The sequence below is a fragment of the Apodemus sylvaticus genome, chromosome 17, assembly GCF_947179515.1.
Source record: "Apodemus sylvaticus chromosome 17, mApoSyl1.1, whole genome shotgun sequence".
Lineage (NCBI taxonomy): Eukaryota > Metazoa > Chordata > Mammalia > Rodentia > Muridae > Apodemus > Apodemus sylvaticus.
The window spans coordinates 56,266,518-56,281,308 of NC_067488.1; the positions used below are offsets into that span (position 1 = coordinate 56,266,518).

Sequence of the window (14,791 nt, forward strand, 5' to 3'; positions counted from 1 at the left end):
AGTATGCACACTCGGGGTGTCAGACCCATAGCGAGTCCCCATGGAAACAGTTCTGTTACCCAGAGCACCGTGCTCTAGGCCAGCCCATCTGCCCTCAGTCTCACGGGTTCTGCGGCTTCCAGTGTTGGTTGCCTCGCCATGGACGTAGCTCTGTGCACCACCTGAGTCCTGCCCTCCTCCTCCTCCTCAGCTTACCAAATGATGCTGGGCCACATCCCCAGTATCGTGTGTCCTGATTGCAGTGCTATGCCAGAGCAGCCCACCCAGTGGATCCCATCTCTTCCTCCGTCCTTCTGTCTCCCAAGTCTGTGATGACCACTTTTCTGTGGTTGTGCTCTTTGCAGGACATCATACAGTTAGACCCCTGTGGTCTGTATCTCCGTCCTCACGGTCCACCTCACTTAGAGACAGATACTCCTTGCTCTCCCCTGTGCCCTCCTGTGAGTCGGCCCCTTTTACTATTAAACAATGGTCCTCAAGAGGAGTGAGCCTCAGGGGTTTTGTGCATACTCCCTGAGATCCATCTCCATGATTCCAGTGTGGGAAATGGTGGGTAGATCTGCTTTAAATGTTTATATGAAGTGTGTGTGTGTGTGTGTGTGTGTGTGTGTGTGTATGCATGCGCTTCTGTGTGTATGCACTCAGAACTTTCCACATCCATTGGCTAAGTCCCTAGGGGCGTGGTGGTCTTATCTGGTGGGAGACTCTTGCTTTGTTAAAGGTGCCAACCTTCTTCCAAGTGGCTGTACTACTCTGGGTTGCCAGTAGCTGTGGCTGAGGACTCCTTTGCTCCACACCCTGGCTGACATTTGGTATTTGGGGAGGACTTGGCATTTTTCCATTGTCATCGGTGTGCAGGGGTTGGGTGTTTCCCTGGTAGCTTGTTTACCACTTGGGACAAGGTGTCTGTTGCCATCTTTGTCTGATGTCTTTGATCTGTCTCTCTCACTCTGCCGTTTTAATTGCTTTCTCGGGAAGTCTTGGACTCTCATCATCTGGCTTCGTAGCTTACAGATATCATCCCCCTGTCTCTGCTGGTCTTTTCAGTCCTCCTTGCAGCATCTCTGCAGAGCAGATGTTTCTGTGTTAGCAAAGTCTAATTTGTCACATTTTCTTCTTTCAAGGATTTTGAATTCGGTGTTTTATCTAAAAACTTGTCACTAAATCCAATCTTGCATAGATTTTTTTTTTCTTCCTGTGTTGCTTCTGGAAGTTTCACGTTAGTGTTAGTGTGTTTTATATTTAGGTTTCTTATGCATTCTGAATTACTCTGTGAGAAGTATAAGGACTGTGTCTAGATTCGGTGTTTTCTCGTGGGCTTGCTCTTGCACCTCGGTGGAAGACCTTTTCCAAGGAGACTGACTGCAGGGTTCGTCACTGTGAGCGGAGCCATCTGACCTCCCTTCCTAGGCAATGATCCTGCAGATTCTGTTTCTTTCATCTGCAGGACACATGTGGGCTAGAAGATTAGGTTTTTCTACCACCTAAGCATTCATGCCACCAGGAACATCTGAAGAAAGTTCACCAAAGTGTCTGATAGTGGTTCAGTTTGCCTGACCCATCCAAGCCTCCTACAGGTGTGGCCTCCTCAGATGGGGTTTGCGGCAGGCTAGATGCCCTGACTGTTCTTGATGAGCTGATAGCCCCTGACTGTTCTTGATGAGCAGCTGTTGGTTCCAGGTACAGAGGTGATCCCACCAGCAGAATATTTGAGTAGGTGTGTCCCCAGAAACAGGATAGAAGATGGACAGTTACTTGGCTCTGAGTGTCCCCTGCCAGGGGGACCAGTAGATTCCCCAAACCCCTTGTCTCAACCCTGAAGATGACACACTCCTATTGTGGTGCTCTGAGAAGAGGAGGCAGCCGGCAGAGCAGCATTGAAATAGAGTAGGAGTGGAAGTAAGACTTCGCTGTGACCCGGGACCTCAAGGCTACTACCCCCACCTTCCTCCCTATGCTTATCCAGTATGGGGTAACATGCAGCACTCTGGTCTAGAACTGAGCTAGAGTCCACAAGCATCCCTGCAGGGTGTGTAACTTAGCACAGAGGCCTGGAAAATAGAGGGGATTGTCTGCTGCTGCTGCCCCTTAGCCATGTCAAGCCTGGGTGCAGACATGTCAGCCCAGAGTCCGAGCTGGCACCTATGCCACAGGCTGCCAGGTGTGTGGGCTTGCCTTCCTCCTTCCACTGCATCGGCTGGGAAACTGAGGCTTCCAAATGGGAGGTGCCTCAGCTACCGTGGCAGTTGTGATGCCAGCCAAGCTAAAATTTGCTGTCCCTGTCCTTGCAGCCTATACTGGCAGAGAACAGATGGCAGTGGATAACAGAATAGGCCCCACTGTATCTGGCCTCAAGGCCTTTGAGGGGTTCTCAGGACCAAGGCCCACTTGAGAAGTGACGTTCAGTGCAGAGGAGAGTGGTGCGACAACTGTAGGTATATGTTATCATGTTAGCTTTTACAGTGGTCTAGGCAAGACTCCTCGTGGTGTGGGGATGCCTAGGCAAGTATGATGTCAGCAGTCTGTCCATTTGGATGCCTTTCCATACCAGCTCTAGATATTCAGATGTCTGGATCTTTATCCCCTGCCTACAAAGAGTGGCCCTCACTTGTCCTCTACTGGGATCCTGTGTCCCGCTCAGTCTGCCTTGGGCCAACTGTCTCCTGCTCAGGGGCACCTGCTTCACCTACTGCCTGTGTGTGGTTATGGGATGCCATCACTGAAAGTGGAAAGCCACAGCACCTTCCATTGCCCAACAGCTAGAAAGTGACATTGGATGAACTGTTCTCAGCTGACTTGTCAAACATACAGGAGAGGAACTCTGGTCCCTTCCTGGAGCCAGAACCAGAGCCAGAGACAGGAATGATGGTTAGTTCATCAGCAAGGCACAGATTTCTCAAACAGATAGCAAAGTCTGGAAACAGCCTCACTGGGCCTGGCATCTTCACGAACCGTCAGTCACATTAGTGGTTTTGCAGTGTTGTGTATGTTCTGTGTGTGCAGGGTTGAGGGTTCTAAGTTAACTAGACAGAGGCAGCTGGTGGGGACACTGTATTACCGAGGAACAGGTGTCTGGTGGACCAGGTAATGCCTTCCTCTGATAGCCAAATAACCTGAAACCATGGAGGGTTTGAAGAAAGCTTGCAGCAGAGGCTGGTAAGATGGCTCAGTGACTAAAGGACATTTGTTGCTCTTTCAGGGAGCCCAGGTTTGATTTCTAGCACCCACATGGTAGCTCAAAAAAATTTAGCTTCAGTTTTAGGGGCGCCAAATACCCTCTTCTGGCCTCCACTGGCAACAGACATGCCATGCCAGTGGTATACAGCCACACGTGCAGGCAAAACATCCAAACCTTTTAACAGCCAAAGTTAAACTGACAGCTTCAAGGAAAGTTAGGAGCCCTTCCTGTCAGCATGGTCAAACTCAAAAGGACCTAGTGATGTAGGGGACATGTGCTGACCTTCCCACCTTGCATTTCTACCTCTGTCCCAACCTGGATCCTCCTACTCATGTTCTTGTACACAGTTCACCCTCTTTATCACCTTGCAAGCATGAAGCTTCCTAGGCCTTGACCCTGGCTACCACCTCTTGTGGTGAGCATGTTTGCTTAAGTATCATTGTTGCCCAGAAATGTTTGAAAGACATTTACTGAAGAACCGAATGGTTTTATTGAGCATTGGTTTGGTTGCTCTCGCTGTCCTATGCTGCTGTGTAAAATTGGCAAATGAATGTTGTGAGCACACACCGGCCCCTTGCCTTCACTGTGGTTTCAGAAGAGGGCATTGGCTTTGCTTTTTCTGCCACTTGGCCTTGGCTGGTGTCTCTTTGTGCCCTGCTCATTGAGGGCTCCCAGATAGAGCACCTTGAATGTGAAAGAGGAGGATCCCAGGCTCCATCCCTCTCCTCACCCTGTGACCTTCCGCTCCTGGTAGAGGAAGCTGGGCACCTGGGGAGATGCGCTTTTGCCTCTGCTTAAAGCCACTGTCCCTTCTAGCCTGTGAGGATGCCAGGGTACCCAGACAACCAGGAATCTCTCTGCACTATGCATAGAAGGGGCCTTGAAGACAACCATATCCAGAGCTTACTTGACTAGAGATGGATTGGAGGGTGGGGGTTGAGCAGGCTATGTATATGCCTATATTTTCTAAAGAAGCAACTTGGATTGCAGGATGCATTTGACACTTTTTATCTAGAAGGGTATTTGTGGGTGACTCCATCATTTGTACCCAATATCATTGTCCATGGCTTGTGCTGTCTAGCACCATTCACTTGCTAGTGGGAAGAAGGCATTCTAGGAAAGTCCTGTTCCCATGGCATCAAGACCAAGGAAGTACCCTGCTGCCTCAGGTCAGATGCCTAGGCCTCCCTGGTCTTTGGTCCCTACTGGTTATCATGGGATTGCTCACTGGTAGCCTGCAGCCTGTCTTTTACTGACCTTGGTGAAGTTGTAAACTGGGCCATAATTGCTGTGTTTATGATGTTGTAGCAACAGCTTTCCAAAACCATCTCAGGATCAGTCTTGGGCCCTGTGCTGGACCTGCCAAGGCAGGCAGCAGCACCTCATTAATATACACATTAAGGGGATAATTGAATGGGGGCCAGCTGGCCAGGCGCTTCCCTGTGGACTTCTCTCTGGGCCTTGGGGCAGCCTCAGCCTCAGCGTGTGAAAAACAGAAGACAGCAAGTGTGTCCCAGTCCCTCTGCTGCTCTCTACCAGAGTCTGACTGAAATCAGCAAAGTGGGCTCTTGGGCACTCACAACCCATCCTAGGCCACAAGTCACTGAAGTGACAGTGCTAAGAGAGGCAGGGAGTTTAGGTTCCTGTGTGGGTGGTGACTTGGGGTATACTCTTTTCTTCTAACTATGCTCTGGGGACAAGCTCCAAAGGAAGCCCTAAGCTCCTATTTTACTCTGATAATTAATTCAAGAGAATGGCCTGCCTGCTGAGGTGCAGACTGCACATGAGGGGGTGTATATTCACTATACCTAGAGAAAAAAGGCAGCAGGAACAGCAGGGGACTCTAGAGTCTCCCAGTCTGTGGTTTGAGATAGAGGTGAGGCCCACTCTTGAAGGATCTAGACCCACTCCCCAACTCTGCCCTCCCAGAGGGAGCAGCTCATAGACCAGGTGAGGATTCCATCTGTCACAATGAGCAATCTCAATGGCCTGTAGTGCTAAGCTGCTAAGTATGAGTGCCAGGATGACCAGGGGCCTGCTGGGAGATCTACAGAGCTCACCAGCCTCCAGGGCCTTGAAGCCCCTCTTGGGAGCTTATCCCCTGTAATCCATTCCTAGTGGCCTCCTTTGCATATTGAGTGCCTTGTGTGGATCCAGACTGGACATGCAGCAATTTTCTATTTCTGGGGAACACTGATGGCAGATTCCTTTGGGAGAAAAGGAGATCCCTGGGCAGCTGGCTCTACTGGGACCCTGAGGGGAGGGCCCTTCTGTGTCATAGAGCACAGTCTGCAGCATCACAGCCATTGCATTTATCAGAAAAGTGTGACTTCCTGGAGGATGCCCTGAAATGGGCTTCTTCCTGTTGATAGTTCTTCATAGGAATTGGGAAAGTCAATCCCCTGACATTCTGGTTGATCCCTCTCGCACCTCCTCGATAGTTATATGTAATTCTGCCCTAGTTGTACATGGCCTTGTAGTTTCGGAAAATTTTGTAATATAGACTGTGGGAAGCTAACTGAAGGGAGACTCCATCTATGCAACCATGGAGATGTCATCTTTTATGTTGGTGTCTTAGTCAGGGTTTCTATTCCTGCACAAACATCATGTCCAAGAAGCAAGTTGGGAAGGAAACAGTTTATTCAGGCTACATTTCCACATTGCTGTTCATCACTAAAGGAAGTCAGGACTGGAACTCAAGCAGTTCAGGAAGCAGGAGCTGATGTAGAGGCCATGGAGGGATGTTAACTTACTGGCTTGCTTCCCCTGCCTTGCTCAGCTTGCTTTCTTATAGAACCCAAGACTACCAGCCCAGGGATGGCACCACCCACAAGGGGCCCTCCCCCCTTGATCACTAACTGAGAAAATGCCCCACAGCTGCATCTCATGGAGGCATTCCTCAACTGAAGCTCCTTTCTCTGTGATAACTCCAGCTTGTGTCAAGTTGACACAAAACCAGCCAGTACAGCTGGGTATATGGCTAATTTGGGTTTACCCAGGCAGACTCTTGTAAGCAACCCCTGTCATCACTCTGTTAGTAAGCCCAATCAACTCATTGGTTCACCAGGGTGAACTCTAGTGAAATTGTACTTTGATTTGTCCTTGGGGCCTTATAAGGAGGGAACAGATGTTGTTTATGTTCCCCCGAGGAAGATATTCTCACAACACCAGGTTGCCCGGTGTGCACTGCAGCCCAAGAGTCATGAGGTGTTGGGATCTGCTCTTTGCAGTGCACTTGTGCTATACAGCAGAACATCATGGGTGTTCTGAGTCTGTTTAGACCACACCATCAGAAAAACCCTTAGAACGATAGCACCATGCCTCTTTACCCAGGTTGAGCTTCCCTGTAGCTGGATAGTGACATAGAATCTGGACTTAGAGCTGAACTTGTCTTGGTGGTCATCTATGACCTGGGAATGAGTCTGGAGCATCTGGGGGAGGGGCTTGGCTGGGCAGTGTCTCCGGAAACAGGAGAGGTGAAGTCCAATAGGACCTCCTCTGGTGATAGGTACAGCCCTGGCAGCCTCCTAAGGATCCCCCACCCCGTTCAGCCCACCCTCTCATCCTGCCTTTACCAGCCTGGGCCCTCTTCCAGCTCAGCATGTATGAAGGCTGACTCTCCTGAACCCATTTCTCCATCTGTGCCAGGTACCGTCTCCCACCTTCCAAAGTGACCAGGCCTGCTCTAGGCTGCCCTTGGGTGTCAGAGCTCAGGGATGTGGGAACTGCAGAGGCCCCCATCTGAAAGCCCTCAACCCAGTTGGTTGCCACGTGCTTGGGGTTTTGACAGTGTAGTCAAATTCCTCTCACAGGGTCTTGGGTCTGTTATAGTTTGTCAGACTCCTTCATTCCTGAAAGAAGATCTGATTGTCTTTGCTAGTCTTCAAGTACAAAGCTCCTGGGCCTCTGACCATCCAATTCAGCCATCAGCCTGACTGTTTCCAGAACCCATCGCTTGAAGTGGGCCCTTGGAATCCCTTGGGGGTCCCAGGGTAATTTCCATGGAAACTGTCACCCAAGTCACACTTCTCACTCTCTGGTTGTGCAGACATGCCCTCATGTCCTGAGGGAGGTGTCTTCAGACTAACAGGAGCATCTACTGCCATTTCCAGCCTTCTGCATGGGGGAATTGTTTATTATTCACTTGTCTGAACCATCATTTTGCTGTCGCACCGTAGAGATCCCATGACTGTAGCTCCTGTGTGGAAGTACGCTGTCTTTCCCAGATGAGGGGAGACAGGGCTACCACCTGCTCTCATTACCCTGACTTCAGAGATCTCTGTTCTCACAGAGACAGAGATCTCTGTCTCCTGGCTTGTTGTCTCTCTATCTCTTTGTCTCTTTATCAATGTTTCTCTGCCTCTACTTCTACTTTTCCCTCTTCCTTCCTCATTCCCTCCCTTATGACATACATACATACATACATACATACATACATACTCCTAGAGAGCAGTGGCTACTTAGTCTGCTATGATGTCCTTGCCTAGGATGGAAAGGGAAGTGGTGGACCTGACTATTCAGTGGCCTTGCCCTGTGAGAGTTCATTTGCATGACTTTTGAATAGTGTGGCAGTCAGGAGACCCTAGAAATCCTGAATATTGAGGCAATGCTGCTGAAAACTTAAGAGGCATGGGTCACAGGTATGGCCGCCACCTCCCTGGTGTGCTCATCAGACGCAGCAGTTCTAGATGCTGGTGGCTGGCCTGGACATTTGGGCAGAACTTGGTGCATGTTTCCTTATCAAAGAAGGGCTGCGAGTCTGACTTGACCTAGGGCAAGGCCCTAGAAGAGCCATTTGCCTGAACTGGATAATACAGGGTCCTAGGATCCTAAGCCAGTGCTGCTCGGCCAGCCCTGTACCTGTACCTGGCCTGCAGACAGGCACCAGGCTGAGGTGTGTATTTCTGTAGGCTGACATACTTGGGGGTTGGGGGGGGGCAGCTGCAGTGTTTTCCTGCCAGTGTGCAAGGGACGAGGCCCTGACCTGGGATGCTTCGGACAAAGCTGAATATCTGAGCAGACAGCCACCAGAATAGGAGGGATGGAATAAGAGGTTAGCTGAGGCGCTGGGGCAGGAGGGCAGCAGGCACAGGCAGAATCAGCAGGCTGCAGAGCTAGGAAGGCCTGGGGTTCTAGAGCTTGCCTGGTAGAAGACATGGAGTTTCCTTTCCAACCTATGGCTACCTTCCATGACCCTGCATCAACCATATACTCATGGACCCAGAACCTTCCAGAACCTACCCCATGCCCTACTAGAGGCTCTGTCTTCATAGGTGTTGCCTATAAGAGCTTCTCAGTGCTCTGGATAAATTGAATCCTGTTTCTGCCTCACTGCCTTGTTTGTGCCTTGGTCCCTGGAGATGTACAGTGACCTCAGCCTGAAACTAAACTTATCATTAATCAGGGAAGTTGCTATGTCTATGAGCAGGCTCTATGTCTGCTGAGCTTTCTCTTGGTGGCATCTGTGGCATGGCCATGGGGGAGCACCACAGCATGGCAATGCCAGGGAAGTTACTTAATGCCAGTGGAAGGAACTTAACTGGATACTTTGACATGGGTTCTGGGAGGGTCCAAACAGTCCAGTCTGTCATCCTCCAGTTACATAGCTAGGCAGGTGGCAGACCAGCATGGCCCATCTTGCTCTGTCTTAAAATCCCTCCCCTCACACTTACCATGCAGGGATAATCCTCAGCTGGTCTACAGAATTGGGTTTTGTGATCTGTGGCACACACTTAATTGACTCAGTAGTAGTTGGAGTGTGAGCGAGAATTTGATCCTGGGATTTAATTGAGGCTTGGTTTCATTCCATCTCAAACACCGAGATAGCTTCTCCATCGGATCTTAAGAACATTCTTTTCCTGAACATTTTAATCTTTGTACTGTGTGTCTATAGAATTGGGGATAAAACTAAACATTAGTAGCTTCACTTGTGAGCCCTGGGCAGGACTGATGGTTTAGTTGTCTTCAGTCTGAAGTCTAGGTCTTGTGCAGGATAGGGAAATGGAGATATCTTACATAGTGTCTGGCCCCAGTCCCATGAAGGTCAGGGCTCTGACCACATCCAAACTTGAAACACGATCAGGTTATGTGGACTTCCAAGTGGGTGAGTGTACAGCCTGCCCTGATGGGTCAGGGACCCAAGGGTTTAGGTGGCACCCAGCACAGCAGAAGTTGTCACACCTTCCAGGAGTGACAAGAAAGAAAAGGTTCTGGCTGAGGATCATCTGCTGCAGGACAGGGGGCAAGGGGGCACAGGCAGGACTCTTGGGCCTGTCCAGATCCCCAACCTTGTGACATGGGTAGTTATCGGGATAGTTAAGTGAGATCAATAGCCCTTTGTGTGATTTTGAGCAGATAAACACTTCACCGTTTCAGAGACAGCCCAGAGATGAACCCTATCTGCAGTCTGGCAGGCCAAGACATGTGACAGTTCGAGCCTAAAATAGCATCTCACTTCTGGTGCATGTCACTCATGAAAACTGACACAGATCAGTGACAAGGGGACCAGGAAAGGATGCGTATGGAGGTTCCTCTAGTGGGGCGCCATGTGGGCTCATGTCACCAAATCTGGAGTTTGGTCATGGCTGTATAGAAGCAGTCTGTACATATCGTAGGCACATAGGGCCTTCCCTGGCACCCAGGTGAGCATGACTGCATGATTCATTTCTTGTATCCTCAGAGTCTTAGTTCATCCAGTTGTGGCCCCCTGGGGCCCCTGTCCTGGTTCTAGCTGCTGAGATGGAATACTGGAAATGCCCATACAAGGTTTGCAGGCTTTTTAGGAGCCATGAGAAATGCTATCTCAGGGCGTGTTCCTTGTGTGCAAACCTGTCATTATACTCCTGAGATGCAGATTTAGAAGGATACTGCATAGCACGCACGTGATTCCCAGATGTGAGCTTCTTCCATGGTCTCCCTGGACCGCCCAGAGGTGAGCAGGTCGCAACATGCGGAAAGCCTGGAACTCAGCCATTACTCCCCTCCCCCAGGCCTAAGCCTGATGCTCTGTGGTGGTCTTGGCTGACTTCCTCCACTAAGGAGCCTGCCCTTACCTCCAGCACCTGTTCCACCTCAGTCTAGAGAACCCCTAAGCACGTGTTGCTAGTTGTAATGATGTGGGGGCCTGAGTCCATTAATGGGAGTTTGCTTCCCTGTAACCAAAAACTATCACCACCCCCCAGGATTCCTGGGGGCCCAGCAGGCCCACTACTAGCCTGGGCCACAGACACTCCTGATGAACCTATAGGCAGGCCTTTCTCAAGCCATTTGGCCCCAAGCTCTCCCTTGTCACAGATGAAGAAGGTATGAAGTGGTCGCCCTGCAGCCCTGTGTTCCTCCCTACTGGTCTTCCCAGACCCATGGCCTCTGTGTCCACTTTGCTGTTTAAACCACCCTCGAGTCTCACGGTACTGCCTCTATATTTTGGAGTAGATCTGAGCTGGGGCAGCAGTCATGCCCAGGATACTATGACCCAAGGACCAGAGAGGCCTCTGTCACTTAGCTAAATTGTGAACCATGGGCTGACCTGGGAACTCCAAAACGGTCATGGGTGCCCTGCCTCTCCTTACTGTGTGTCTCCTTACTGGTCCCACCCAATTCTCCATCTTCTAAATGATGCTGAGTCCCATGGCCAGCTAAAGCAACCTAACAAAGGCTTGGCTGGCCTCCTGACTCTCCACCTGGTTTTCATTGTAATCCAAACACGGAGCTGACATTTCTGATTGTTAAATGCCACCCTCTCGCTCCATTCCTGTCAAAGTCACTTCGAGTCTTTATTCTGACATCCATCATATCCTTTATCTTCTCAGATGTATGTCACAGCCATGTTGGGATAAACAGCTCATCAATGTGTACCTCTAGTAGAAGAGCATGCAGGAGAGAACCTGGGACCTTGTTCCTTCCAGACCCTCACCCCCAGGGCTTCCTGCCCTCTGGAAACCTTGTACACTAGCTGCTGAGGGCTAGCCTTAGCACCCTGCTTGAGCCATTGACTTTGGCTATGTTTACATGAAATCTTGCATAGATTTTGGAAACTGGCCTGCCTTCGCCACCCAGCATTTGGGACAGGATGAGCAAAGGCCTGGCCCTAACATGCTGTTCTGAGGCTGGCTGGGCATTTTAATGAGACCTGTTTTGTGCTGTATTCTCTAGTTTGCTGTTCCATGGACCTGTTTCTATCTTCTGGACAAATCGTGTCTATCTCAGGAAACAGGAAATAGATGGTGTTGATAAATACCTATTGGGTATTCATTGTTCTTCCTGCCTGTGGTCACTAGAGTCCTAGACACCCAGGAGGTCAGAGGCTGAAAGTGGCTCTGGGAATCTCTTTGTGTAGATGTATCCACTATGGCATTTGTCTTGTCCGCAGTATTGGTGCCACGCCTGTGTATGACATGACCTGAAAGAAGTGTTTCTTCAGGACCTATGGATATAGAGGAAGAAGGACAGAGTGGGTCTGGTTTGGATGCCCAGAGAAAGTGTAACCATTGATGCCCAGTGTCTCCACTTGGCCCCATTCAGTGTTGGGTGAACTTCTGATCTTAACCTCTGCAAAGTAGAACAAGATTCAGATCACAGCCTGTGTGGTGTGGGACCAATGCTGGGGTCCCAGCATACGGAGCAGTGTCTGGTTCTGGTAGGCCACTATACAGTGTCAACTCTCGCCTTGGGGAAGTCCCAGGATTTGATTCAGTCGTCGCCCTCACTCAGTGGAGCAGAGAGCATGTGTGTTTACCATAGATCTGCGCCAAGGCCTAATCCCAGTGCTGGCAGGCAGAGCTGACTTCTGAGCAGCCACTGAGACACACCCATACTTACTCCCTCTGCATGCTGTTCAAAGGCATGCATGAGCTTTGGTCTGTGCCTAGCCCTGCAGAAACCTCTTGCACCTGAAGGCCAGGCACTGAAAGCTCAATTCACTCAACAGTCAAGTTTGCTCATAACACTGGCTAACAGGGGCACACCCCTGCCTAAGATTTATCTAAGATCCTGAGCCTTCCTCTTGTCAGGGAACATACAGGGCAAACAGAACAAGCTGAGCCCAAGTAGAGAAAGGCCTATGCCCAGGGTGTTTTCTTAAAGAGACAGATGGATTTTTTAGTGTACACACCCTACCCCTGCTGCAAATGTCTCAGGTCTGTGACTCTGTAAATCACAACTCCTCTAAGCCCAGATTCTCCACCTACCCACTAGGAGGGAACAAGGTGGAGCTCTTCTTTCTTACACAGCACAGACACAGGGAGAAATGATGTAATTGTGAGGTGTCCATCCATCAGACGCTGGGATAGTGATATTACCCTGCAAAGCCCATGCAAGACAGTGTGAAAGGTTGCAGGTGGCATTATATGGGCAGTCAGAATCAAGAGCTGTGGAAAGTCATGGTGCCTATATGGAAGAGGTGACTTAGGGACATGTTAAATGAGAGGTCAGCTAGTTATGGAAAGAAGTTCCTGTCACAGTTATGTGCACCTGAATGGAAATAGATCCTGGTCTGGTACTGGGATTGGGCTCATCCTTGGAGGATGAAGGGATGCTTCCTGGTCATTTGAAACATGCCTAGCTATGCTGCATTTTTCTTCAGTGACAATTTATTGCCCCTCCCCATCCTGCTCTTTGCAGTCACAGGTGTATGCACATGGTCTCTTGGTCATCCCACATGACCTTGGAGCTCCCGCTGATAGGGAACTGAAAATGGGGACCAGGGTGGTGCAATGCTGATGTTACACAGATGTTCCCAGTGTCCAGGGGCCACTACAGCTGTATGATGTCATTCGCTTGGTAGCATCACCCTACCTTGTTGGGACAGCTCTAGACAAGTGTCCAAGCCTCGGCCAGAGAAGCCATCTGCACTAAGGTGGCAGATACTATAAACCTTGACCACAGTGTGGAGGTCATATTTGACAGAAATAGCAAAGTGGCTGGAGACAATCTGCAGACCTTAAAATAGGAACTTGGGGTGGTGGCCGCGTGGCTGCCCATCCCCACATTGCAGTGGCAAGCCCCAGATGCTGTCTGTTTCCTGCAGGTTTGCCTTTCGGCTCCCATCAGACCTGGCGCTGTGGTTCTGGGTCCAGTCCCTGAGCTGATTGGGTTTTCTCGTCCTCCTCTTGCCCCGCCCATCTCCTTGTCTATGCATCTGTTTGTTTGTGCCTGCTTCTTAACAATGACATGTATTTCACGGTGTGACCGGGTAGAATGGGTCAAAACAGGCACCCCGAGGAGGGCAGCTCTAGCTGGGCTCTTGCTTCCTGCTGGAGTAGGCACGGGCATTTGCAGAAGGAGTGGTCCTCAGAGAGGCCCATGATGCCCCATCCTTCCTCTGAATATGTCTGATCCATTCTCCCATCATGAACTTGGCACACAAGTCGGGATCTGTCAGCATCCTTCAGGGTTCTGAGCAGCTGAATGTAGTCACCTTGGACAGCTCCTCCTAGCTCTGACTTGCCAAAGAGGCCTGGCTTTTGGAAATACCGCCCCCTCTGTCCCTGATCACATCCAGACAGGACATGCCCCGAGTTCCCAGTGGCCTGGACATGACTGGGCTGAGCCACCCTGTCCATAATTTCTGCTAATGTGTGTGATACCTGCGCTCACCAGCTTCTGATTGGGCTAAGGAATCCAAGCAGCTTGGCTGATACAGTGCAGGATCCTGTTGCTTGGAGAAAAGGTGTTTGTGTGGCATCCACAGAAGGGTCCGTGTGGGACGGAAGGACATCCTGAGTTGAAGGAGCCACCTCTGAGAATCCCTGAGAGCTACCGCCATGGTTGCAAATCAGATGGTCACTCTCTTGTGGGCATATCTAACTTCGTTTCCAGTGTCTGTCTGTCTGACTCTGGGCTATTTCTAGCTGACATCTGTGTGGCACTCATCCAGAGGTGGGATTCTGACATCCAGCATCTCTGTGGTATGTCCTGTAACCAGGACACCGTGAGAAGCAGGATGTCATGTGTCTTGAGGTCTCTGGGTACCCACAGGGGGCAACAACTACTCCAGGCTTTCACAGTAGGCACCTACTGCGTGCTGAGTGGATAGAAGATTCTGAAGACAAGTGTGGGACATACCTCAGGGTTTCTGTGGTCTGGTTCCTAATGAAGCTGTGAAGCAGCAATGATGGAGGGACCTTGGGCTCACTGTGCTGGGATGCTGGGGTGGCATCCCAGGCTGACGGATGCCCTCTGTTCTCCTTTTTCATTTTTATGGTCTGCTATGAATATCACGCTATCTTTATTAGACAGTATTGTTCTTTAGCACTTACTGGTATTGGCCACACAGTGACAGCTTAAACTGCAGGGGGTTATTTCCCACTGGGTTCCCTCTCCTGAGATGAGGTTGAGGCTTTGAAGAATTGTGTTCCTTCTTCTAGAACCAGTCTAGGGTCATATGTGCCTGTGTACAGATGAGGGCACAGGCTCATGTGTACCTGTGTGTCCACACAGAACAATACCTGGAACATGTACAGCTGAGTGTGCCCATGTGTACCTGTGTGTCTACATGGGAGCTTCCATGTAGCCTGTGTACATCTCTGAGTACAGCTGAATGTACCTTGTGTATTTACCCAAGCACATACATGAAGCATGCATCTAGCTGAGTGTGCCCCTGTGTACATGCATACT

At 50.2% G+C, this 14,791-nt stretch overlaps 1 protein-coding gene across 1 annotated transcript in view; it reads left to right on the forward strand.

The window, feature by feature from the left end:
• Positions 1-14,791, forward strand: part of Tafa5 (TAFA chemokine like family member 5) — a 141,350-nt gene that overhangs the window by 45,292 nt on the left and 81,267 nt on the right. The gene's annotated exons all lie outside the window — the stretch shown is intronic.